The sequence below is a fragment of the Pleurodeles waltl genome, chromosome 1_2 (genome assembly GCF_031143425.1).
Source record: "Pleurodeles waltl isolate 20211129_DDA chromosome 1_2, aPleWal1.hap1.20221129, whole genome shotgun sequence".
Classification (NCBI taxonomy): domain Eukaryota; kingdom Metazoa; phylum Chordata; class Amphibia; order Caudata; family Salamandridae; genus Pleurodeles; species Pleurodeles waltl.
In genome coordinates, this window is record NC_090437.1 from 852,117,007 (window position 1) to 852,142,676 (window position 25,670).

A 25,670-nucleotide genomic window follows, 5' to 3' on the forward strand; every position below is an offset into this window, starting at 1 on the left:
AGCCGAAAGTCAGTAACCACCAATATCTGTCCAAAAAGGTTTGGGGGTGACCAGGGCCAAAAGGAGGACTTTCCTACACTGCCCCCCCCAGATGAAAGGTGATGTGTACTAACCTACACCCTGGTAGTGTGAACGCACCCTTGGCTTATCTATTTTTTTTATAATTATTAGTAAGTGGATGCATTCCTAAGGTCGATGAAACTTTTGACACATTTAAATTATTATTATAAGGTGTCATATAACACAACAGTATTAAATAATACCAATCACTAAAGAGTCTGTAAAGTACGCACCATGACCCATTTGGTCACGAATAACCAAACCTTTTAGTATCAATTAAGATGTTTATTTCCCTTTTTTAACAAAGCTAAGGTCACGAAAATTAGTCTCAATACCAAATGGTACAAGTAAAGAAATATCACAGGCTGTCCAAATCGCCTAAAGAATCTTAGTTTAAACAAAGCAATGAGGAACAACAATTCCAATGGTGAAAACGCTAATTAATAATAGCAGTATTTGAGCAAGAGAGATGACATACATTGGTTCAGCAATACAATACCATACATTTATAGGTGTAAGAGAAACACCTTGCTAACTTCAGATTAGCATTAGCATGTTGGGCTTCACGCAAACGTTCTAGTAACATTAATTAAGAAAACATCTAGCTATGGCACTATAAAAATAGCAGCAGTATTGAAACAGTAGCAGTTGGTACCTGGAAAACAATAGACAAATAACAGTGCAGAGATCACTCATAGCATAGTTACCTTTCCCTAGGGAATGTCAGCAACACAGCATCAACTTCAATAGGCAGACAACAGCGCCAGCATCAGGACAGGAGCAGGGTATGGAGGGACAGTTTAGAATTTGGACTATATGATTACTAAACCATCAGATCATTGGTTAAGCATTGAACAGACACAATAACTCAGAAAATAATGAAGCACCAGAATGTCAATAGACTGACTGGCAAGGCACGAAATGTCAAAGGGACGGGTAACAAAGAATGGCACCTGTAAGAAGCACATCAAGAAAGTAATTTCTACCCACTTCTCAGCACCCAAACATTAAATTAAACTTGCTAAACATTTGCAATTGGTCCAAAGCATCAGGTGAAGAAAGAACATCCAATTACAAGACCATTAGATATCGGTATACACTTGTGAACGGGCAAAGCGTTGATTGGATTTTCCCTCTTTTTCGTAATTCCAAACTTATACTAAATGTCTCTTGTGCGCCTCTTCTTCCATGTGCCATCAGTAGGCCCTTTTCTTCAGCCCCTGATGAATAAGCTTCTACTAGACAGTGGTTACAAAGATGTTGAAACATTCTTGAGTTGTACTATTTACTCGAGAGAAATACATTTCATTAATACATGCACAGAACTAGTTTGTGACTTAAACAAAAGAAGTTTTTTATACAACGGACATGAGCATATCTAAATGTAACAACAGTAAGAACACTGGGTCTTAGATAACTTCCCACTGTGGCCTTGTCTGCTTGAGGCCCAGCAGAAAAGAGGAAATACTCATATTATTTCAGCATTTAATTTAGCAGAGAACATGCTCTTAAAGAGACATGTTTTTCATTCCAATGTTAGTACATTATTTATAAAAACAATGCAGGCATTTCACTCGATGGTAGCCAATCAAGAAGGCACATTTTTTGTCAACATTAATCTCATTTTTGAAACATCTCACATATCAGTACATAGGTATAGTTATGTAAAAGATAATTATTCACGCTAAATTTCGGGCGCTCACCATATCTTCTCTGATGACTATTTATGTCATCACACATACATCTCAAATAAATGTATTATTTTCATTTCACAGGTTTTCTAAAATTATGATTCCCTTACATTTTTATTTAATCTTGTCTCCCTTGAATTCTTCCCTTATAATCTTTCCAATTGAAATTCCACCCTCCCCTGATTCTTTTCAAATCTTCTCCTTTTGGTCACTTTGTACAATTTGCATATTCCCCATATTACATTTTTACAAATCACAATAATTGAAACTCCTTGTATTATTTTCATTACCATTCCTTTTCCCAAGTTGCCAATCCAGTTTCCCACAGCAGTCATCCCATTGACAGCTTTTTTCCAAACAATGGGCTCAGTTGGTTCTTTTAATTCAGTATCATCTCTTGTTATATTGCTAATGAAGCCTCTAACTGCTTTTCTGTTGTCCGGTATATAGGAACAACATTGACACGGACCTCCGCACTCCTTTGCTAAAAGAATGTCTAATGCAAGGCAGTTCTCAAGAGTCAGAGCGCTTACCGCAGCCATCTCTGTATCCAAAAGGATAATGGCCCCTGAATATCCCATCAGCATGTTATCCACAACTGTAGACAACTGTCAAATTTTAATGGTATTCAGAACAACGACAACTGAAGGAATTATCGCTCCAAATATGTCTCCAACAATGCTAGAAACTGATTCTGGCTTTTGTCTCTTTGTTTGTAATTCAGTCATTTTAGGAAATTTAGGGCCTTATTATGACCTTGACAGGGGAGTTTCCTCCATTACAACTGTGGCTGATATCCCGTCTACCGTATTATGATCCCATTATATTCAATGGAGATTGTAATACGGCGGAAGGGATATCTGTCACATTTGTGATGGAGGAAACTCCTCCGTCAAGGTCGTAATAAGGCCCTTACTCAAGTCATCAAGTTGATACATTTTGGGGAAGACTATTCCCAAATAACATGTGCCATACCATCCTTTACGAAGATGGAAATATACATTTTTCCCGCAGATGTAATAGATACCAGGCACTGGCGGATCCTGACTGTTCAACATAAATGTCCACTTAGGCTCAAACAAAAACATGTCAGCATTCACTCATTCCCACACAAATTGTATCAACCCTAGATTGTGGCCTGTATATACAAAGTTTTCCTACGTGTTGTGCATCTAAAGTTAGTCTCCCTTGTTTAGTAATGTCAGTGTATGCATAGTCAATCCCAGGACTACATGAAACTAATCCCTTAAGTACCTTAGCTTTGATTGCCCTTCTCCTGTCTTCTGTGTAATCTAAAACTCTCTTTTCTAAGGGTGAAAGTAAACAGGTTAGGTTGTTTCTATGAGCAAAGACTGTCCCAAACGTTAATGTAGGTTCAAAGAAATCCTTCACTATTACCATATTATTGTCTTTAGCTAATTTATTAAGATCCCTAATGATAGGCACAAAAGAAAAAACAATATCAGAATTAGAAAAGAAATACTTAATATACTCCTGGTTATAGAATTGTGTTAGTAAAAGACTACAACTTATGCCATAAGTCAACTGGCAAACTGTCTTTCCCCTCTTCAACAGAGGCTGAAATCTGCGTGCAAACATAACAATCTCTCGCATCCATAATATCAACATACTCACGCAAAAAGCGATAGAAGACATTAGAACAAAGTTCTCCATCTGTATGCAAATATTTCTCGTATATTTTAAATCTATCTAGCTGAAAGAGTAGACATAGTTTCTTCAGTTATGGTTGGTCCCATTCTTATCAAAGACAATCATACCCACAATAAACACTAACCTAAATATACAATTGCACAAACAATCACCAGACCAATACCTAAGTATTTACAGCATCTATTTTTTGTGTTCTGCTGGTTGTGGTTACCCATGGTCTGTAAAGAATCAAAAAGTAAAAGCAAATACAAAATATGACTATGAAGCAAAAATCAAAACCTAAAAAAATAAAAACAAAAATGTTCAAATCTTCAATCTTCCCTCTTTAATCCTTCCTTGTTTATTTTTATTTATTAATAATGTTCACAGCTTCATTCACACAGGACCTTTTTGTCAAAAATTGGTAAAGTTTGTCAAATTCAGTTTAGCAGCTTGTCAAAATCTGGTTATCAAAGTCTGTTCAAAATATTTTCAACAACGTCTCTTTTCATTTACTTTTCAAATTTTCAGTTTTCCCAACAAATCTTCATCAGTTTCCTTCATCTGCCAACGTATAGACCTGGAATGTCTCTATCAAAGCAGAAATCAAAAAAATATTCTTGCCATTCTCGGGTAGCTACATATGCCCAATCAGGACATGAGTATCTTTGATTGGCAACTCTCATCTGTTTTAATCTTCAACCTTTACTGTATTCACCATCACTCAGATTTTCATTTCTGGTAGTATCAACTTCTTACTCAATTGATGGCACCATGTTTGTCTTCTTTGACTTTGATCATGTTTCTGGCCACTTGTCTCCTTTCAAAGGTTTTCTGGTTAATGCTCTTTTCAGTATTGAATACAAATACTTTTGGCTCAGATCTATCTCAACTCCTTTCCTGCTGGGGGCAGTCTTTTGTTCAGTCTGGTTTGTCAGACCATCTGCTTCTGAGGACACCCTCCTCTGGACAGGTTTTCTCTGGATTAGTTCTCTCTCTTGTTCTCTCTAGACCGGTTCTTTTGCTGTTTCATTTGAGGATGTTGAAGACGTCTCATTCTCATCTTCCAGGATTCCTTCCACTTTGTCTGTCATAGGAGTGGGCATGTCAACAGGAGTAGGTTCAGGCTCTGACTCCAGCTCACTTCCTTCTCTGTCTTCTCCTGGAATATGTCTGGCTGGTGGTAATCTCAACAGTTCTTCTTCTTGTTCTGTTGGATTATTCAATTTCCGAGTGTGGCTTGCAAGGATCTAGTTTGGAAGTCTCGCACACTTCACATCTGTGGTAATAATTATCACCAATTGGAAAGGACCCTTCCACCGAGGCTCTAAACACGATTTTCTTACATGTTTTTGGATCACAACCCAGTCAAATGCCTTCAGGTTGTGTCCTTGCTCTTGAGACTGTTGCAGTGTGGTAGCTTCCTCCTGATGAAAGAAAGAGCGAACCACATCAGCTAACCCTTTGCAATAATCCAATACCATATCATCTGTAATCTTCACAAGTGCATTTGCAGGTACCACAGGTACTGCTGGCAATCTCATGGCTCTTCACATAAGGATTTCATGGGGTGAGAGTCCTGTTTTCTTATCAGGAGTGCTTCTCATTGACATTAGAACCAACGGCAAAGCATCTGGCCATTTCAGGTTGTGGATGCACACATATTTGCCAATCTCGACTTCAGAGTACCATTCATCTGTCCTACAAGTCCTGAGGCTTCTAGGCAGTAGCTACAATGAAGCTTCTGCTCAATGTTTAAAGCTGAACATAGCAACGAAATCACCTCATTGTTGATCTATCAATCGATCTAATTCTCAAGAGACCAGGAAACCGAAATGCGGAATTAACTTCCTAAGCAGTAACTTTGCTACTGTAAGACTTTAATTTCTCCTTGTAGGGTAAGCCTCAATCTAGTGACTGAAAATGCACACAATCACTAACACATATTTCAAACCAGCACCTGCAGGCATCCCAATGAAATCCATTTGCATTCTGCTGAATGGTCCTCCAGCCATGCCTATATGTCCCAAATTGACGACTCTTCCTTTACCCACATTCATCTGCTGACAGATTATACATCTGTGGCAAACTGCTTCAGCATCATGTCTAAACTTTGGATTGAACCAAAATTGTTTAAACAACCTGACCAAGGCATCTCTTCCCACATGAGTTTGACCATAATAGTATCTGGTCATCTGAGTCAGTAGACTGTTGGGTAGTACTACCTTCCCTTCTCCTGAAATCCACACGTCGTTATTTCTTTGGACGCATTTTGACTTTAACCACTCCCTACTCTCTTCTCTAGACACATTATCTTGAAGAGTTTTTAACTCCTCCTAATTATCAATAACATGCATTACATAATTTGCACAGATCTCATCATCTTCAGGCAACAATTCCCATTCTCCTTTAAAGGATATGCCGTTCAAGGCACAAAACTTTGCAACTTGATCCGCATATGCATTTCCCAATAACAAATAATCTTTAGATTTCTGATGTGCACCGCATTTTACCACAGCAATCTTTTCAGGCATTTGAATCACTTTTAACAACTCATCTATTCTTTCACTATTTCTTATTGGTGAATCAGAAGGAGTCAGGAAACCTCTCTGTGACCACAATTGGACAAAGTCATGGAAAATGCCAAATGGCTATTGACTATCTGTGTAAATAGTGACTTTCAGTTGCGATGAAATGTGGCATAGTCTAGTTAGAGCCACTAGTTCCACCACTTGTGCAGAAAACACTCCTTGAAGCCATGAAGCTTCCAGTATGCCAGTGATGGTACACACTGCATATCCTGCTCTTAATGTACCCATATTGTCTCTCAGGCTGGAATCATCATCTCTTCTAGTCAAGTATCTCTAATATCAGCTCTGGATTTTGTGTATAATTCAGTAATTTCCAGACAATCATGTTCAGTATTATCCAATTTATCAATGTTTACTTCCTCATTTGGAAGTAAAGTTGCTGGGTTAAGCACTGTACATCTCTTAATAGTGACATTTGGAGACCCCAAAATTGCAGTCTCATATCTGGTCAGCCTTGAGCTGGTCACATATTACGGTTCAGACCTAGTAAGCAAAATTTCAATTGAATGTGGTACCATTATAGTAAAGGGATAACCCATTACTATATTCTCACTCTGAGTGAGGCTCTACTCAACTGCTGCAATGGACCGCAAACAACCTGGTAAAGCTGCTGCGACTGGATCCAAGTGGCTGAAAAATATGCCACCGGGATATTCACACCGCCATGAGTTTGAGTCAAAACAGAAAAAGAACATGCATCACTTTCACAACAGAACAATAGAAAAGCTTTTGTGTAATCAGGCATTCCAAAAGCGGGAGCTTGGCACAAACTTTCTTTCAAATCAGTTAATTCTTTTCAAGCATGCTTCATCCAATACTGTAGGATCGGAAACATCTTTATGAGTCAGCTTCTGTAAGGTCTTTAAAAGAACTGAAAAATTTGGGATCCACTGGCGGCAGTAACCCACCATTCCCAAAAGCATCCTCACATCTTTCTGTGTATTCAGTGTTTGCATTTTCAAAATAGTTGCAACTCTTTCTCTGGAAATTTTCCTAGTTCCTTTCTCAATCAACTTGTCGCGTGGGCTCTCATTATCCAAAATGAGACTACTGGATTTCTAGGCAGCAGGATCGATAACGGTGTGGGGGACTGAGTCTGACCCACGTGTAAGGAACTCTGTCACCCTAAATCCGGTTTTTGCTCCGGCTAACTAGCAGTGCCTCATTTCTCCCACGGGGTAGAGATGATTGCGCAGCCGAGCGCATGACATCTTTGGAACTTCTCAGGGAAGTCGTGGTCACTCAGATCCAAACCAACTCTCTCATTTACAATATGATCTCATATACAAATGACAAAGACAGTAGAAGTTTTATATAATGATTTAATAAAACAACTGTATTTTAGATAATAAGGCATGAGCCGCAATAACCAGAACCATACAACACAGTAGGATTGAAATAGTTATCAGGAGAGTAAAAAATAAGAACAAAGCGATCATCGTGTATAATAGTTTCTACTCTCCCTCTGCTTGTTCTATTTCTAGTTCTTCTAGCTTGCCTGTCTGTATCACCGGGGAGTCATCAGCCCTCATACCTGAGCAAAGGCCTGTGATCTTGGTTCAGCATCTGCAACGAGGCAGTCAGCGTCTAGTTGTGGTTCCCTGGTCGGAATCTCCCTCTTGCGTGTATTGGGACAAGGAAGTGATTTTATAACTAACATGTCATCGTGATCACAAAATGTCCCTACGCAGGAATGCCAAGTCTAAACTCCTACCACGTCTATCTGCAATGTACCAGACTGTATCCTTGACTGAAGCACAGAGCGAATATGTTATGGAGAACTCCAGTGCTGAAGTAGGCAAAACAGTGTGATATGAATAAAAAACAACACTGTAGAACTGGCTATTTGAAAAATAACAGTACGAAGCCTAATAAAAAGCATTTAGAGCAAAGTGCACAGAGGCTCTAAGCTGCCAGCAAATTAATAAAATACATCCAGGGCAAAGTGCACAAAGGCCTAAAGCCTAAAGCTAACGCGCAAAGGATATGTAAAACCAACCACACTACAAACTGACCCAAGTATTTTACTTCTTTCTGACAGTACTGCAATTTAGCAGGGGATACTTTATGTCCATTGTCTATCAGGAAATTCAACAATGCAATTGTATCATATTTACATCCTTCTCTTGTTCTGGACGCAAGTAACAGATCTTCAATGTATTGTCCCAATGTTGACTGATAAGGCATCACTGATGATTCCAAATTCTTTTTCAAGATCTAGTTGAAAATAGATGGTGACTCTGAAAACCCTTGTGGAATTCTACACCAACAATAGACCCTGTTTAAGAATTTAAAACAAAAGAGACTTCTGCTGTCCTCATGAAGATGTACCGAATAGAATGCTTGACATGGGTCCACCACAGTGAACCAATTCAGTAACGCATGAGATCTGAAATATAACCACGGCTGGATTTAGTACAACTGGGCAACACTTGACCACTATATCATTTATTTTTTCTCAAATCCTGCACAAGTCAAATTTTCCCACAAGGTTTGCCCAAGCCCATTATTGGTGAATTACACGGACTGCTCAACACTTCCTTTAAAATACCTTTCTCCACAAACTCTACTATAAATGGTTTCACACCCTGTGAGAAGGTAGCCTCTTTCTAGCCTTGTTACCCCCACTTTTGGCCTGTTTGTGAGTGTATGTCAGGGTGTTTGTCACTGTTTTCACTGTCTCACTGGGATCCTGATAGCCAGGCCTCAGTGCTCATAGTGAAAACACCATGTTTTCAGTATGGTTGTTATGTGTCACTGGGATCCTGCTAGTCAGGACCCCAGTGCTCATAGGTTTGTGGCCTATATGTATGTGTCACTGGGACCCTGTCACACAGGGCCCCAGTGCTCATAGGTGTGCATGTATATGTTCCCTGTGTGGTGCCTAACTGTCTCACTGAGGCTCTGCTAACCAGAACCTCAGTGGTTATGCTCTCTCATTACTTTTAAATTGTCACTAACAGGCTAGTGACCATTTTTACCAATTTACATTGGCTTACTGGAACACCCTTATAATTCCCTAGTATATGGTACTGAGGTACCCAGGGTATTGGGGTTCCAGGAGACCCCTATGGGCTGCAGCATTTCTTTTGCCACCCATAGGGAGCTCTGACAATTCTTACACAGGCCTGCCACTGCAGCCTGAGTGAAATAACGTCCACGTTATTTCACAGCCATTTTACACTGCACTTAAGTAACTTATAAGTCACCTATATGTCTAACCTTTACCTGGTAAAGGTTAGGTGCAAAGTTACTTAGTGTGAGGGCACCCTGGCACTAGCCAAGGTGCCCCCACATTGTTCAGAGACAATTCCCTGAACTTTGTGAGTGCGGGGACACCATTACACGCGTGCACTACATATAGGTCACTACCTATATGTAGCTTCACCATGGTAAGTCCGAATATGGCCATGTAACATGTCTATGATCATGGAATTGCCCCCTCTATACCATCCTGGCATAGTTGGCACAATCCCATGATCCCAGTGGTCTGTAGCACAGACCCTGGTACTGCCAAACTGCCCTTCCTGGGGTTTCACTGCAGCTGCTGCTGCTGCCAACCCCTCAGACAGGCAGCTGCCCTCCTGGGGTCCAGCCAGGCCTGGCCCAGGATGGCAGAACAAAGAACTTCCTCTGAGAGAGGGTGTGACACCCTCTCCCTTTGGAAAATGGTGTGAAGGCAGGGGAGGAGTAGCCTCCCCCAGCCTCTGGAAATGCTTTGTTGGGCACAGATGTGCCCAATTCTGCATAAGCCAGTCTACACCGGTTCAGGGACCCCTTAGCCCCTGCTCTGGCGCGAAACTGGACAAAGGAAAGGGGAGTGACCACTCCCCTGACCTGCACCTCCCCTGGGAGGTGTCCAGAGCTCCTCCAGTGTGCTCCAGACCTCTGCCATCTTGGAAACAGAGGTGCTGCTGGCACACTGGACTGCTCTGAGTGGCCAGTGCCACCAGGTGACGCCAGAGACTCCTGCTGATAGGCTCCTTCAGGTGTTAGTAGCCTTTCCTCTCTCCTAGGTAGCCAAACCCTCTTTTCTGGCTATTTAGGGTCTCTGTCTCTGGGGAAACTTTAGATAACGAATGCATGAGCTCAGCCGAGTTCCTCTGCATCTCCCTCTTCACCTTCTGATAAGGAATCGACCGCTGACCGCGCTGGAAGCCTGCAAACCTGCAACAAAGTAGCAAAGACGACTACTGCAACTCTGTAACGCTGATCCTGCCGCCTTCTCGACTGTTTTCCTGCTTGTGCATGCTGTGGGGGTAGTCTGCCTCCTCTCTGCACCAGAACCTCCGAAGAAATCTCCCGTGGGTCGACGGAATCTTCCCCCTGCAACCGCAGGCACCAAAAAGCTGCATTACCGGTCCCTTGGGTCTCCTCTCAGCACGACGAGCGAGGTCCCTCGAATCCAGCGACACCGTCCAAGTGACCCCCACAGTCCAGTGACTCTTCAGCCCAAGTTTGGTGGAGGTAAGTCCTTGCCTCACCTCGCAGGGCTGCATTGCTGGGAACCGCGACTTTGCAAGCTACTCCGGCCCCTGTGCACTTCCGGCGGAAATCCTTCGTGCACAGCCAAGCCTGGGTCCACGGCACTCTAACCTGCATTGCACGACTTTCTAAGTTGGTCTCCGGCGACGTGGGACTCCTTTGTGCAACTTCGGCAAGCACCGTTTCACGCATCCTCGTAGTGCCTGTTTCTGGCACTTCTCCGGGTGCTACCTGCTTCAGTGAGGGCTCTTTGTCTTGCTCGACGTCCCCTCTCTCTGCAGGTCCAATTTGCGACCTCCTGGTCCCTCCTGGGCCCCAGCAGCGTCCAAAAGCGCCAAACGCACGATTTGCGTGTAGCAAGGCTTGTTGGCGTCCATCCGGCGGGAAAACACTTCTGCACGACTCTCCAAGGCGTGGGGGATCCATCCTCCAAAGGGGAAGTCTCTAGCCCTTGTCGTTCCTGCAGTATTCACAGTTCTTCAGCCTAGTAAGAGCTTCTTTGCACCAACCGCTGGCATTTCTTGGGCATCTGCCCATCTCCGAGTTGCTTGTGACTTTTGGACTTGGTCCCCTTGTTCCACAGGTACCCTCAGTCAGGAATCCATCGTTGTTGCATTGCTGATTTGTGTTTTCCTTGCATTTTCCCTCTAACACGACTATTTTGTCCTTAGGGGAACTTTGGTGCACTTTGCACTCACTTTTCAGGGTCTTGGGGAGGGTTATTTTGCTAACTCTCACTATTTTCTAATAGTCCCAGCGACCCTCTACAAGGTCACATAGGTTTGGGGTCCATTCGTGGTTCGCATTCCACTTTTGGAGTATATGGTTTGTGTTGCCCCTATCCCTATGTTTCCCTATTGCATCCTATTGTAACTATACATTGTTTGCACTGTTTTCTAAGACTATACTGCATATTTTTGCTATTGTGTATATATATCTTGTGTATATTTCCTATCCTCTCACTGAGGGTACACTCTGAGATACTTTGGCATATTGTCATAAAAATAAAGTACCTTTATTTTTAGTATAACTGTGTATTGTGTTTTCTTATGATATTGTGCATATGACACTAAGTGGTACTGTAGTAGCTTCACACGTCTCCTAGTTCAGCCTGAGCTGCTCTGCTAAGCTACCATTATCTATCAGCCTAAGCTGCTAGACACCCTATACACTAATAAGGGATAACTGGGCCTGGTGCAAGGTGCAAGTACCCCTTGGTACTCACTACAAGCCAGTCCAGCCTCCTACACACCCTTGATTACATCTTTTGCTATCGGGTATTGTGGAGTCTGAGGAAAAACGACATTGGGCTTAGCTGCAACTCTCACTAGTTCTGCTCCTTTTATCAACCCAATATCCTTTCCTGAAAGATACCAAACCCTAGTCTTAAGATTTTTCTGTAAACCAGCAGGAATATCTTTTACTGCAAAAACTGGAAAGAAACTAATCAAAGGAGCTTCATCATTCACTCTATTATCATAACTGATTAAAGGAAATTCTTCAGACACTGATTCATTGTTAACAATAAGTATTGGAACTTCTTCATCATCACTGTTTGTTTGAATTTCAATATTTCATGAACAAGTAATTGAGCATCTTGTTTTGCACAATAAATCCCTTCCCAGTAAGGACACAGGACTTGAATCACAAAGCACAAACTTGTGCAAACCTTTAGTATTACTAATGTTAGCCAAAGCTGGTTCCGAAATTGGGTTGGTCAAATATTGATTAGCAACTCCGGCAATCTGAACTGTCTTCCCTGATAATGGCAGATCTAGAACTTCTGCAGATCTCACTGTTGAGCTTGTAGCTCCAGTGTCAAACAGAAAAGAGATTTTGTGGCCATTCACCTTTGATTTAACATAAGGACCTTTCTGATACACTTCCAAAGAAGCTGTCATCCCACATTCCTCTTTATCCAAACTCTCAGACATCCAAACATCGTTTATTCCATCCTCACTGTGTAGTGGAAGTTGATGTACAGTATTATTACTCTGATTTACTCTTTGACCTGTGATCATCTGAGAAAGCATCACCTGCTGCCGATCCACAGGGGCTTGAGGTATCTGAATTTGTTGTCTAGGCATTTGAATTTGTTGTGCAGGCGTCATATGCACCTGTGGCTGCATCTGCTGTAACTGGGGCACTAGTACTTGTCATGGTTGTACAGTTTGCATGGGTTGCATAGGTTGGAAACCTTGCATCGGGTTTGCATTATTCTGGACATTTTGATGTTGTCCTCTCATTCTTGGCCCTCTCACATTTGGAAATGAATTGACTTGCTGAACAACACCTTCCTGATTTACCATTGGATACTCCTGTTTCCAACACCTAATTCCCCCGCAAGCCTGACAAGGTAACATTCTCTTTCCTTGTGGCTCTCCTTGTATCATGACTGTATTCAAATCAGAACCACGATTAACACTTCCCATTCCACCATGACCTCTACCTCTGCCTAAAACGTGCCTTGATTCTGAAACATGCTGTTTCCCTGCTGCTGATGAGGCTGAAAACTTCCCTGAATCCCTGTCTGTGCAGCTTTGATCTGCATCACCATTGCTTTCTTCAACTTCTTCAGTTTAAATTCAATCTCATCACTACAGTATTTCACATATTGTAACACCTCATCAATCGGCTTAGCTTGCCAACAAATCAAATGATTCTTAATCATCTGGATAATCTCTTGTGTTGAGTCCCTCAACAAATCTAAACACACAGTGAATCATGTCTTTCAGCTAAATTGTTTCTGTACCACTGTAGTGTTTGAATTCTTTTAACAATCTCTCATGGTATGCATGCATTGATTATTTATCTTCCTGAGCTGTCCTGTCTATGCCCTGCCAATCAATGTTTTTGGGTGAAATTCTCATTTTCAGAAATTCAATCACTTGATAGTAAGCTTTAATTTCTTCAGGAGACGGTGTACCTGTTACTGGGTCTCTGGGTGGCGCACTTGTTGGCCAATCTATACTCCTCTTGCATTCAATCCACATGTTTGCTGGAACAATTATCTCTAAAAGAGTATTCAAATCCTCCCACAGGCATTTTGCAAGTTTCAGAAACCTATCTGTCTGATGATACCATTGTACTGGTTTTTCCCTTAACCTGGGATAATCATTTGTAAATGATAAAATGTCACTTCTGCTCCAAGGGACATGTACAAAATTCCCTCTTGCAGTTTCTCTCATTGGTGAAACTTCCACTGCTTTCCCATTCTGCTGTGCTTCTACAGAAAAAGTATCAGGGCCTTTTTTTGGTTTGTCTCTTTTCTTCACCCATCTGCCTTCCCATTTGTCTAATGCTCTTCATAGCTGGATACCTTGAAGCAACTCTCTAAGGTGCGTTTTTATCCCAGCAGATCTCATGTGTTCGAAGTCTTTTGTTTTGATATCTAGCCTGTAACTTCTTTTCTAATACTTCATTTTCGAAATGTCTATCCCATATTTCTCTGCACATCCCCTAAATGTTGATCTACCTCACCTGCTTCTTTTGTAATCTTCAGACACAAGTATCGCAATTCTGCTTCAGTGTAGGACTTTAACCTATTTACACCCATAGTTCCTTCAACAAGTTCACTCTCTTCCATTGAGAGCCTAGTATCGTTCAGGTATTCTTCTTCCTTGGAAGCCCATTTTGTGCTGTTCAGCTTATCTAACCATTCAGTCAATTGTTGAACTGTCCAAACTTGCAATGAAATGTTATTAGACTGAGTACCAGGCAGCTGTTGTACAGTTAATCTCAGAGTTTGGGGTGTCAGTAATCTCATGTTGGTGCCAATATGTGACCCTATTCAGTATTCAAAGGAGCTCTGAGAATACTCAAATCTAACAATGACCCTGTTCCATCAAACGTCTGTGTGGGACATACCATTCTTGCACTATCACTAAGTCCTTCTCCAACTTGACTTTGACTTAGGATTCCCTGACCATTTGTTCCATTGTTTCCCTGGGCAAACAATGATATGACTGGACCAATAGTGACTGGTACAGACACAACATCTGGACTTGGTCTAGCAGTTACATTCTGAGTCTGCATTTCCCCTGTGTTCTGGCTTATCAATATAGACATATTTGTCTGTGTCCCTGTTATTGGAGTATATTTTGGAATCATTTGTGGTTGCATTTGAGGCAGTAAGAGCTGAGTTGGCTCCGACTGAACCAACATTGGTTTCCGATAACCCTGTCCTGTCGGCATTATTAGGTTTCTTGCTACATCTACAATAGGCTAATCTGGATAAATCCTAGGAAAATTAGGTTATGGCTCCTGACACTGAACTGGAGACACAGTCGGAAGATTGAAACTGCTCTGCATTGGTACTTGCTCAAAAGTACTAGTCGTTGTTGAACTCTGGTTCATGTTAGGCTTAACCTATATGGAACTGTCAGTCATGTAATGGTTACTCAGTACTGGACTCTGTGTCATGTTAACGGGTGTTGGTGCAGTAGGATTCACACCAGTGCTTGGACCATTTTCTTATGCCACATATGGTGGTGGATGATTTCTCAACAACTGTAAAATTAACTCATCATCGTCTGATTCCTCATCAGGAGTTAGAGATTCCTTAGCCTCTTTTGATTTCTTATTTTCATCCGAAGATGAATTCCCTTTCGATTTCTTAGAAGCCTTCTTTGCTTCTTTCTCACTGTCTTCTGATATCACAGGAAACATCCAAATACACTGAAAGGTATCTAATCTCCACTGTCTCTGGTCATTATACCACCTAGGTTCTGCTAGTGTCTTCTCTGCTCTTCTCATTTTTCTCTCAAACCTCAAAGTTTGTTGTTCTCTTGCTACTAGCTCCTAGATCACTAATGCTTTGAACTGTGTTGGTATTGGCAGAGGTTTTAAACTATATATCACTTGTCTCAATTTCTCCAAAATTCTCAAATTAAATGTACCATTTTCAGGAAACACTAAGCTCCCTTCTTTTCCTGTAATTTTGCACCAATGCTTTAACCAAAGGCATGCTCCGGAACCTTTTGCTTCAATTACGATATATGCCGGAGTACTTTCTGACAGGTAAACTTCTCCTACCCTAGCTGGAATATATTTATCTCCACTAAGTGCACTTTTTAAAGCTTTGAAAAACGTCATTTTCACAAATGTATGTCAAAAATCAATAATCAAGAAGTGACTTTTAGTCACACAATCTTCTTCATCTATCTTCTCAACCAATTGTCATTCACGGTTGTCCACCAATCCATGAGCGACCCTTCTCACTAGCCCAGCTATCCTAGCGTGGCACAAAATGATGTCACACTTATACACAATAGCTGACAAAGGCCCTCATTACAACCCTGGCGGTCAGTGATAAAGCGGTGGTAATACCGGCAACAGGCCGGCGGTATTTTTTTTTAATTATGACCACGTGGAAACCGCCAACACAGACAGCCACTTTAACACTCCGACCGCCATGGCGGTAGCAACAAGCACCGCAGCGGTAACCGCCAACAGCCAGGCGGAAGACAATGTACTGCCCACGCTATTGTAACAAGCCAATCCCCAAGCTTTTCTGGGGTGGTACCAACACCATCAAAAGCACGTCGGAAACAGTACACAGAAGGGAAACGACTCACCTCTGGACACTCAAGGAAGAACCACAACGCCTTTGAGCCCGAACTACAGATGTTACCCATGCTGGAATACCTCCTCCTACACCAGGAACACAAATGGCGGCGAAGACGACCACAGTGAGTACCGCACCTAGCACACAAGGGAGGGGGGAGGAAAAAGAGAGTGACACACACACAACACGCAACACCCCCACCCCCAACACCATACACAAAAAAAGATGCAACAACATTACATATCCACCCTGTAACCTTCAGGAATAACGCAAGGACAAAAGGAAGTGAGTAAAGTCAGTGTAATAATATAAATTGCGAGAAATACGTCCTCAAAGCACAAAACAGTATATACAAATGTAGGTACACTGCCCATTCCAAAATGTCCGTGGCCCACAGGGCCATATCACATAGGCCAAGGCCCCACTTGACTCCTGCCCCAATACGTAGAGAACACTGCTGAGGCATCAGGTCAAAAATACACAGGCACCTCAGGGGGAAGGGGAAGGGTGGGCACCTCAGCCTGAAGATGGTATAACACCACTGCTCCTGGAGGGGCTACATGCCGACTGCTTGGTCCTTGGGAGTGCAAAGCCACAGTGTCTCAAGTCAGTGGTTTGGCCACTGCTTGGTCCTGGGAAGTGCAAGGCCACAGTCTCTCAAGTGGGTGGTTTGCCCACTGCATGGTCCTGGGGAGTGCAAAGCCACAGTCTCTCTAGTGGGTGGTTTGCCCACTGCTTGGTCCTGGGGAGTGCAAAGCCACAGTCTCTCAAGTGGGTGGTTTGCCTACTGCTTGGTCCTGGGGAGTGCAAAGCCACAGTCTCTCAGGTGGGTGGTTTGCCCACTGGTTCTGGAGGGGGCTTTGTGCGCAGTGTGCTTCATCCTGGCAAGGAGGGTGTGAGTGGATGCCTTCTTCCACTGGTTCTGGAGGGGGCTTTGTGCCCAGTGTGCTTCATCCTGGCACGGAGGGGGTGAGTGGATGCCTTCTTCCACTGGTTCTGGAAGGGCCTTTGTACCCTGTGATGCAGATCTTGGAGGGTGCAAGGTCACAGTCTCTCAACTGGGTGTCACACGTACAGTTGTTGCAGGGGCCAGGACGCACTACAGCCCATGGAGGCATGACTACACACTGCCCGCCGTTGGTCACGGCTGCTCAGTGGTGGCAGTGGCGGGACTGGCGGCGGTGCTGCCTGTGGTGGGGGGAGGCTCCAGCCCTTCCCCCACAGCCTTGAATGGCTGCCCACTGGGGCTGCTGCTGGCAGTGGTGGTCGCAGTGGTGCTGATGGCGGTGATTTTGGCAGTGGTGCTGGCGGCAGTGCTGGTGGAGGTGCTGCCTGTGGTGGGGGGAGTCTCCAGCCCTTCCCCGCAGCCTCAGAAGGCTGCCCACTGGGGCTGCTTCTGCTGGCAGTGGTGGTGGCAGTGGTGCTGGTGGCGGTGCTGGTGGTAGTGCTGTCTGTGGTGGCGGGAGGCTTCAGCCCTTCCCCCGCAGCCTCAGACGGCCCACTGGGGCTGCTGCAGCTGGCAGTGGTGCTGGTGGCGGTGCTGGTGGCTGGGCTGGCGGCAGTGCGGGGAGGCTCCAGTCCTTCCCCACAGCCTCGGACGGCTGAAGTGCTATGGCTGGTGTTGTGTGCCCAGATGCTGCTCCAGCACCAGGCTCCATATCCATCCTGCCTGCGGCGTCTGTTCCTTTCTCATTGTCCTTGGCAGCTGGTGTTCCCTTCCTGTCCTTGCCAGCTGGTGTTACCTTCCTGCCCTTGCCAGCTAGTGGTACCTCCTTGCTTCTGCCAGCTGGTGGTGCCTCCTTGCTTCTGCCAGCTGGTGGTGCCTCCTTGCATTTGCCAGCTGGTGCTCTATTTTGCCCTCGGCAGCTGGTGCAGGCACATTGGCTGTGTGGATGGGTGTCTTCACAGTGCCTCTCACAACTGCAGTGGCTGCAGAAACGACAATGGCCGTGGACTGGGTGGCTGAGGTGCTAGTCTGGGTCCTGACCACCTTGGCCCGAAGTGAAGGACCGGGGGGAGGGGTTGGGAATAGGGTGGAGAGGAAAAGCTTTTTAGGGACACTGGGGCTGGAAGAGGGTGAAGGTTTGGGAGTGGAGGAAGAGGGAGTGGTGGTAGGAGGTGTCTGTTTGCTGTGTTTGGGTGCAGGTTCATGGGCTGGATGCTGTTGTAAGGTGGATGGCTGTTGGGTGTCTGAGTGCTTGCGTTTGTGTATCTTAAGAGGATGGGGCACAGACACAATGGGAGAGGACACAAGGGACGTGTGCATGGATGTGGGGGTGGTGACTTCCAGTGAGGGGCGTGCAGTGATAGGCGTGATGGGGGTTGTGGATGAGGATGTAGTGCATGCAGGTGTGAGTGGTGACGCTACTGGGAGGGAGATGGACGAGGAGGGGGACACAGTGGAGGCAGTAGATGTTGGTGTGACTGCATCTGGATGGTGATTGTGTGAGTGCCTGTGGGATGAAGTGTGGTGCTTGTGTTTGCCTGAGCAACTTCTGTGTGTTGATTTAGGTGTATGCTGGCCTGAAGGTGTGCTTGGGATAGGCTGGGGTTGACGGGAATGGGAATGGGTAGAGGAAGTTGGAGGGGAAGGCTAGAGACAGGGACAATAGCTGCCATCAGGGAGTTTGCCAGAGCCTGGAATGATCTCTGTTGGGCCGCCATGCCAGAGTGAATGCCCTCCAGGAATGCATTTGTTTGTTGCAAATGCCCTGCCAGACCCTGGATGGCATTCACTATGGTTAACTGCCCAACAGAGATGGATCGCAGGAGGTCAATAGACTCCTCACTGAGGGCAGCAGGGCTGACTGGGGCAGGGCCTGAGGTGCCTGGGGCAAAGGAGATGCCCACCTTCCTGGGTGAGCGGGCACGGGAAACACTCTAGGGGGCTGCTGGGCGGGCGGTGTTGGTACGGAGGCGGCGGCTGTACCTGTAGTTGGGGTGGCCACACTGCCAGGGAGCTTCCATCGGGGGAGGTGTCGCTGTCAGAATTGTCCCCTTCAGTCTGCCGTGGTGCTCCCCTCGCCCTCTGTCCCACTGGTGCCCTCACCATCTGTGGATTCGGCCTCCTGGGCCATGTGGGATGCAGCTCCCTCCATCGCCTGTGCCTCTGCTCCTCCACCAGATGATGCTAATGCACAAAAGTACAGGGTGACAAAACAAAAATGGGGGGAGAGAAAGGGGATACACTTGGTCAATGCCAACAACAACACCACCGTTGGCGTACACAACACACAGGGAACAGCCCTATACACTAGGCCTTGCACTACCAGTTACAATGCTAGTCCCTAGGCCATGGGGTACAATGCCTAACGCCATTAGCAGCACAGATGAAACTCACAGGACCCTGCCCAGTAGGAGATGATGTAGGAAGGTAGCCTCTTTCCAGCCTTGTTACCACCACTTTTGGCCTGTTTGTGAGTATATGTCAGGGTGTTTTTACTGTCTCACTGTGATCCTGCTAACCAGGACCCCAGTGCTCACAGTGGAAACCCTATTTGTCAGTGTGTTTTATATGTCTCATTGGGATCCTGCTAGCCAGGACCCCAGTACTCATAGTTTGGGGCCTAAATGTGTTCCCTGTGTGGTGCCCAACTGTGTCACTTAGGCTCTGCTATTCAGAACCTCAGTGTTTATGCTCTCTCTGCTTTTAAAATTGTCACCTCAGGCTAGTGACCATTTTCACCAATTCTGATTGGCACGCTGGAACACCCTTAAAATTCCCTAGTATATGGTACCTAAGTACCCAGGGTATTGGGGTTCCAGGAGATCCCTATGGGCTGCAGCATTTCTTTTACCACCCACAGGGAGCTCAGACAATTCTTACAGAGGACTGCCACTGCAGCCTGAGTGAAATAACGTCCACGTTATTTTACAGCCATTTTACACTTCACTTAAGTAACTTATAAGTCCCATATATGTCTAACCCTCACTTGGTGAAGGTTAGGTGCAAGGTTACTAAGTGTGAGGGCACCCTGGCACTAGCCAAGGTGCTCCCACATTGTTCAGGGCAATTTCCCCAGACTTTGTGAGTGCGGGGACACCATTACACGCGTGCACTACATATAGGTCAATACCTATATGTAGCTTCACAATGGTAACTACGAATATGGCTATGTAACATGTCTAAGATCATGGAATTGTCCCCTCATGCCAAATATGCTAATGGGGTGCCAATCCCATGCATCCCCGGGGCTCCAGCATGGACTGCGGGTACTGCCAAAATAGGTCTCTGGGGTTTTCACTGCAGCTACCGCTTCTGCCAACCCAAAGACAGGCTTCTGCCATCCTAGGGTCTGGGCAGCCCAGTCCCAGGAAGGCATGACAAAGGATTTCCTCTGAGAGAGGGTGTTACACCCTCTCCCTTTGGAAATAGGTGTTAAGGGCTGGGGAGGAGTAGCCTCCCACAGCTTCTAGAAATGCTTTGAAGGGCACAGATGGTGCCCTCCTTGCATAAGCCAGTCTACACAGGTTCAGAGATCCCCCAGCCCCTGCTCTGGCACAAACTTGGACAAAGGAAAGGGGAGTGACCACTCCCCTGTCCATCACCACCCCGGGGGTGGTGCCCAGAGCTCCTCCAGTGTGTCCCAGACCTCTGCTATCATGAATGCAGAGGTGTGAGGGCACAATGGAGGCCTCTGAGTGGCCAGTGCCAGCAGGTGACGTCAGAGACACCTCCTGATAGGTGCTTACCTGGCTAGGTGGCCAATCCTCCTCTGAGGGCTATTTAGGGTCTCTCCTGTGGGTTTCTCTTCAGGTAACGAAGCAAGAGCTCACCAGAGTTCCTCTGCATCTCCCTCTTCTACTTCTGCAAAGGATCGACCGCTGACTGCTCCAGGACGGCTGCAAAACCTCAACAAAGTAGCAAGATGACTACCAGCAACATTGTAGCGCCTACTCCTGCCGGCCTTCTCGACTGTTTCCTGGTGGTGCATGCTCTGAGTGCTGTCTGCCTTCACCCTGCACTGGAAGCCTAGTAGAAATCTCCTGTGGGTCGACTGAATCTTCCCCCTGCTAATTCAGGCACCAAACATCTGCATCACTGGTCCTCTGGGTCCCCTCTCATCTTAATGAGTGTGATCCCTGGAACACAGGAGCTGGATCCAAGTGACCCCAACAGTCCAGTGGTCCTTCTGTCCAAATTTGGTGGAGGTAAGCCCTTGTCTCCCCACGCCAGACAGCAATCCTGTGTACTGTGTGATCTACAGCTGCTAGGGCTTATGTGCACTTTTTCAAGGAATTCTTTGTGCACAACATAGCCCAGGCCCCCAGCACTGCGTCCTGCATTGCTCAACTCGCTGAGTTGACCACTGGCTTTGTGGGACCCTCCTTTGTAATGTTGAGACGACTGCCATGCTCAGATTTCTTGAATGCCTGTTCAAGTACTTCTGCGGGCGCTGCCTGCTTCTGCATGGGCTCTCTGTATTGCTGAGCGCCCCCTCTGTCTCCTCCTCCAAGGGACGACCTCCTGGTCATCCTGGGCTTGGGCAGCACCCATTTTCTTCAACTGTGACCTTTACAACTAGCAAGGCTTGTTTGCAGTCTTTCTGCGTGGAAACAACTCTGTGTCCTCCAGCACGCTGTGGGACATCTTCTGTGCAAAGGAGAAGTTCCTGGCATCTTCCGTTGTTGCAGAATCTTCAGCTCCTTCCACCCGGAGGCAGCCATTTTGCACCTTCATCCGTTAGTTCCGTTTAGTGGGCTCCTGCCCCCCCGGACACTTTCGTGACTCTTGGAATTGGTCCCCTTCCTTTACAGGTCCTCAGGTCCAGGAATCCATCTTCAGTGCTTTGCAGTCAGCTGTTGTTTTTGCAGAATCTCCAATCTCGACTTTAGTGTGTTTCTGAGGAAGTAGGGTAACTTTACTCCTATTTTTCAGGGTCTTGGGGTGGGGTAATTGGACACCCTTAGGCCCTCATTACAACCCTGACGGTCGGTGTTAAAGCAGCAGTAATACCGCCAACAGGCCGGCAGAAAAAAAAATGGAATCACAACCATGGCGGAAACCACCAACTTAGACAGCCACTCTAACACTCAGACCGCCACGGAAACAAACACCGTGGAGGTAACCACCAACAGACAGGCGGAAGACAAAGTACTGCCCACTGTATTTCAACATGCCTATCTGCCACCTTTTCCGGGGCAGAATCAACGCTATCAAAAGCACGGCGGAAACAGTACATAGAAGTGAAAACACTCACCTCTCAACACCCAACGAGGAACCAGGACGCCATGGAGCCCGAACTACAGGTGTTACCAATGCGCCTCTTCCTCCGGCTCTATCAGGAGCAGGACAGACGCCATTGACGACCACGGTGAGTACTGCACCTACAACACGGGGGGGAGAGAGTGACACACACACACAACACGCAATACCCCCACCCTCACCCACAACACCATACACACAAATACATGCAGCAACATTACATATACACCACATCACCCCCTGGAAGAACGCAAGGACAAAAGGAAATGACTGTAACCAGTGTAATCATGAAAAATCTGATAGTCAAAAATCAAAATTCAGTACATACAAATATGTACACCAACTACATAGTGTACCAATCATTGTCCGTGGACCACTGGTCCCAAAATGCCTGGGCGAAGCCGACACTAGATACCTGACTGGAAATGGAGAGAATACTGCTGGGGCATCAGACCGAAAATATACAGGCACCTCAGGGGGAGGGGGAGGGAGGGCACCTCAGCCAGATGAACGCACAACGCCACTGCTGCACGAGGGGGCTCCATGCCCATTGCTGTATCCTGGGGAGTGCAAAGCCACAGTCTCTCAAGTCTCTCCAGTGGGTGGTTTGCCCACTGCTTTATCCTGGGGAGTGAAAAATCACAGTCTCTCAAGTCTCTCCAGTGGGTGGTTTGCCCACTGCTTTATCCTGGGGAGTCCAAAGCCACAGTCTCTCAAGTCTCTCCAGTGGGTGGTTTGCCTACTGCTTTACAAAGCCACAGTCTCTCAAGTTTCTCCAGTGGGTGGTTTGCCCACTGCTTTATCCTGGGGCGTGCAAAGCCACAGTCTCTCAAGTCTCTCCAGTGGGTGGTTTGCCCACTGCTTTATCCTGGGGAGTGCAAAGCCACAGTCTCTCAAGTGGATGTCATTCTCCACTGGTTCTGGAGGGGGCCTGGTGCCCAGAGTGCTTCATCATGCCAAGGATAGGGTGAGTGGATGCCTTCTTCAACTGGTTCTGGAGGGGGCCTAGTGCCCAGAGTGCTTCATCTTGCCAACAACTGGGGAAGTGGATGCTTTTCTCCACTGGTTCTGGAAGGGGCCTAGTGCCCAGAGTCCTTAATCCTGCCAAGGACTGGGGAAGTGGATGCTTTTCTCCACTGGTTCTGGAGGGGGCCTGGTGCCCAGAGTGCTTCATCTTGCCAAGGACTGGGGAAGTGGATGCTTTTCTCCACTGGTTCTGGAGGGGGCATGGTGCCCAGAGTGCTCCACGTGCAGTGGGGCCAGTACAATTCCCTCACCTGGGTGTGTGTGCCACTAAATGGCCGAGGTACAGGTAGCTGGATACACCATGGAGACAGCAACATACCCCACACTGCTGCGGCTTTGCCTTCCACCTGCAGGTGCAAACAGTGATGGAAGTCATGCCTAATGGAAGCTGCCCAGGGTCCAGGAACTCTCCTCCAGCCTCGGACGACTGACCACTTGGGATGGTAGCCATGTCAGTGGTGGTGCCACTGTCCGAGCACGCCGCGGGGCCGGTGGCGGTGCTTGCGGCGGTGTCTGTGGCAGTGGTGCTGGATGTGTTGCATGGGTCAGCACCTGCTGAAGGACACAGCAGGACGTCTCCTGCAGCCTCGGATGGCTGCCCACGGGGGAAGAAGCTGGGGACTGTTGCTGAGGCTGTAGACGTGCCGGTGGCTGTGCAGGTGGCTATGCAGGTGGCGGTGCAGGTGGCAGTTGTGGTGGCGAGGCAGCAAGCGGTGTTCGCCACCGTACATGTTGGTGTGGTCGTGGACAGAAGGTGTGACACTGGTCCCTCAGTCTGTGCCACCGTGCCCTCTCCTGACCTGCTCTTCTGCTTTTGTCCCTTCCACACCTTTGATGTTGCTGCAGTTGTCTTGCCACTATCCCCTTTTGTTTTTGCTGAGCCCAAGTGGCTGGTAGTTTCGGCTTCTCCCTCCGGGATATGGGCACCTTTTTCACCTTGACAGGTGGCAGAATGTCCTTGCCCTCGCTACGTGGCACACTGGCAGCCCTGATGGGTGGCGCACTCGATGACCCCGCAGTTGCTGGCACCACTGTGCCTGGGAATTTGTTGGCTGAGGTGCTGGGCTGGGACCTGGAAAGCCTGGCCCTAGGGGAATGACGGGGGAAGGTGAAGGGAAGAGGTCAAGGGTGGCCAGGAAAAGTTTTTTAGACACACTGGGATGGGAAGATGGAGGGGGTTTGGGAGTGGAGGAAGAGGTAGTGGTTGTAGGAGGTGTACGTCTGATGAATTTGGGTGAAGGTATATGGGCCGGAGGCTGTTGTGAGGTGGATGGCTGTTGGGTGGGTGTGTGCCTGCCTTTGTGTACTTTGGGAGGAGGGTTCACAGACACACTGGGAGAGGACACAGGGGACGTGTTAATGGTAGGGGATGGTGATTGCACTTGAGCGGTGTGTGGTGATGGGCGTGCTGGTGATGGAGATAGTGGCTGAGGATGTAGTGCATGCAGTTGCGAGTGGAGACGAGACGGAAGAGGAGGAGGAAGTGGAGGAGGGGAACACAGTGAAGGCAGGGGAACACAGTGAAGGCAGGGGATTTTCCTGTGTCTGCATGGGGATGGTGCTTGTGTGAGGTCCTGTGGGATGTGTGGTGCTTATGTTTTGCCATGTCCACTCTTGTGTGTTGATGTGTGTGCATGCTGGTCTGATGGTGTGCTTGGGATAGGCTGAGGTAGAGGGGATTGGTTCTGGGTGGAGGAAGTTGGAGGGGGAGGCTGGACACAGGGACAATGGCTGCCATCAGTGCTGAGGCCGGAACCTGAAATGCTCTCTGTTAGGCCACCTGCCCAGAATGAATACCCTCCAGGTATGGATTTGTTTGTTGCAAATGCCTCTCAACACCCTGGATGGCATTCAAAATAGTAGATTGCCCAACAGTGAGGGATCTCAGGAGGTCAATTGCCTCCTGACTGAGGGCAGCAGGGCTGACTGGGACAAGGCCTGAGGTGCCTGGGGCAAAGGAGATGCCCACCCTCCTGGGTGAGCGGGCACGGGACACACGCTGAGGGGCTGCTGGGAGGGCGGTGCTGGTAGGGGGTGTAGCGGCTGTACCTGTTGATGCGGTGGGCACAGAGGTGCCCGCCACCACAAGGGAGCTCCCATCAGAGGAGGAGTCACTGTCAGTGGTGTCTGCTCCTGTCCCTGCCGTGGAGCTCCCCTCGCCCTCCCTCCCACTGGTGGCTTTAGACTCCGTTGCTTCACCCTACAGGGCCAAGTGGGTTACAGCTCCTTCCTGTTCCGGTGCCAATGCTTCTCCGCCTGATGATGCTATTGCACACAAGAAGAAAGGAGACCACAAAAAGGGGAGGGTAAAGACAGAAGAAAAACATGTTCAGTGCATGCAACACCACTACAGTTGGTGGACACAACACACAGGGAGCAGCCCTCAGCACTACGCC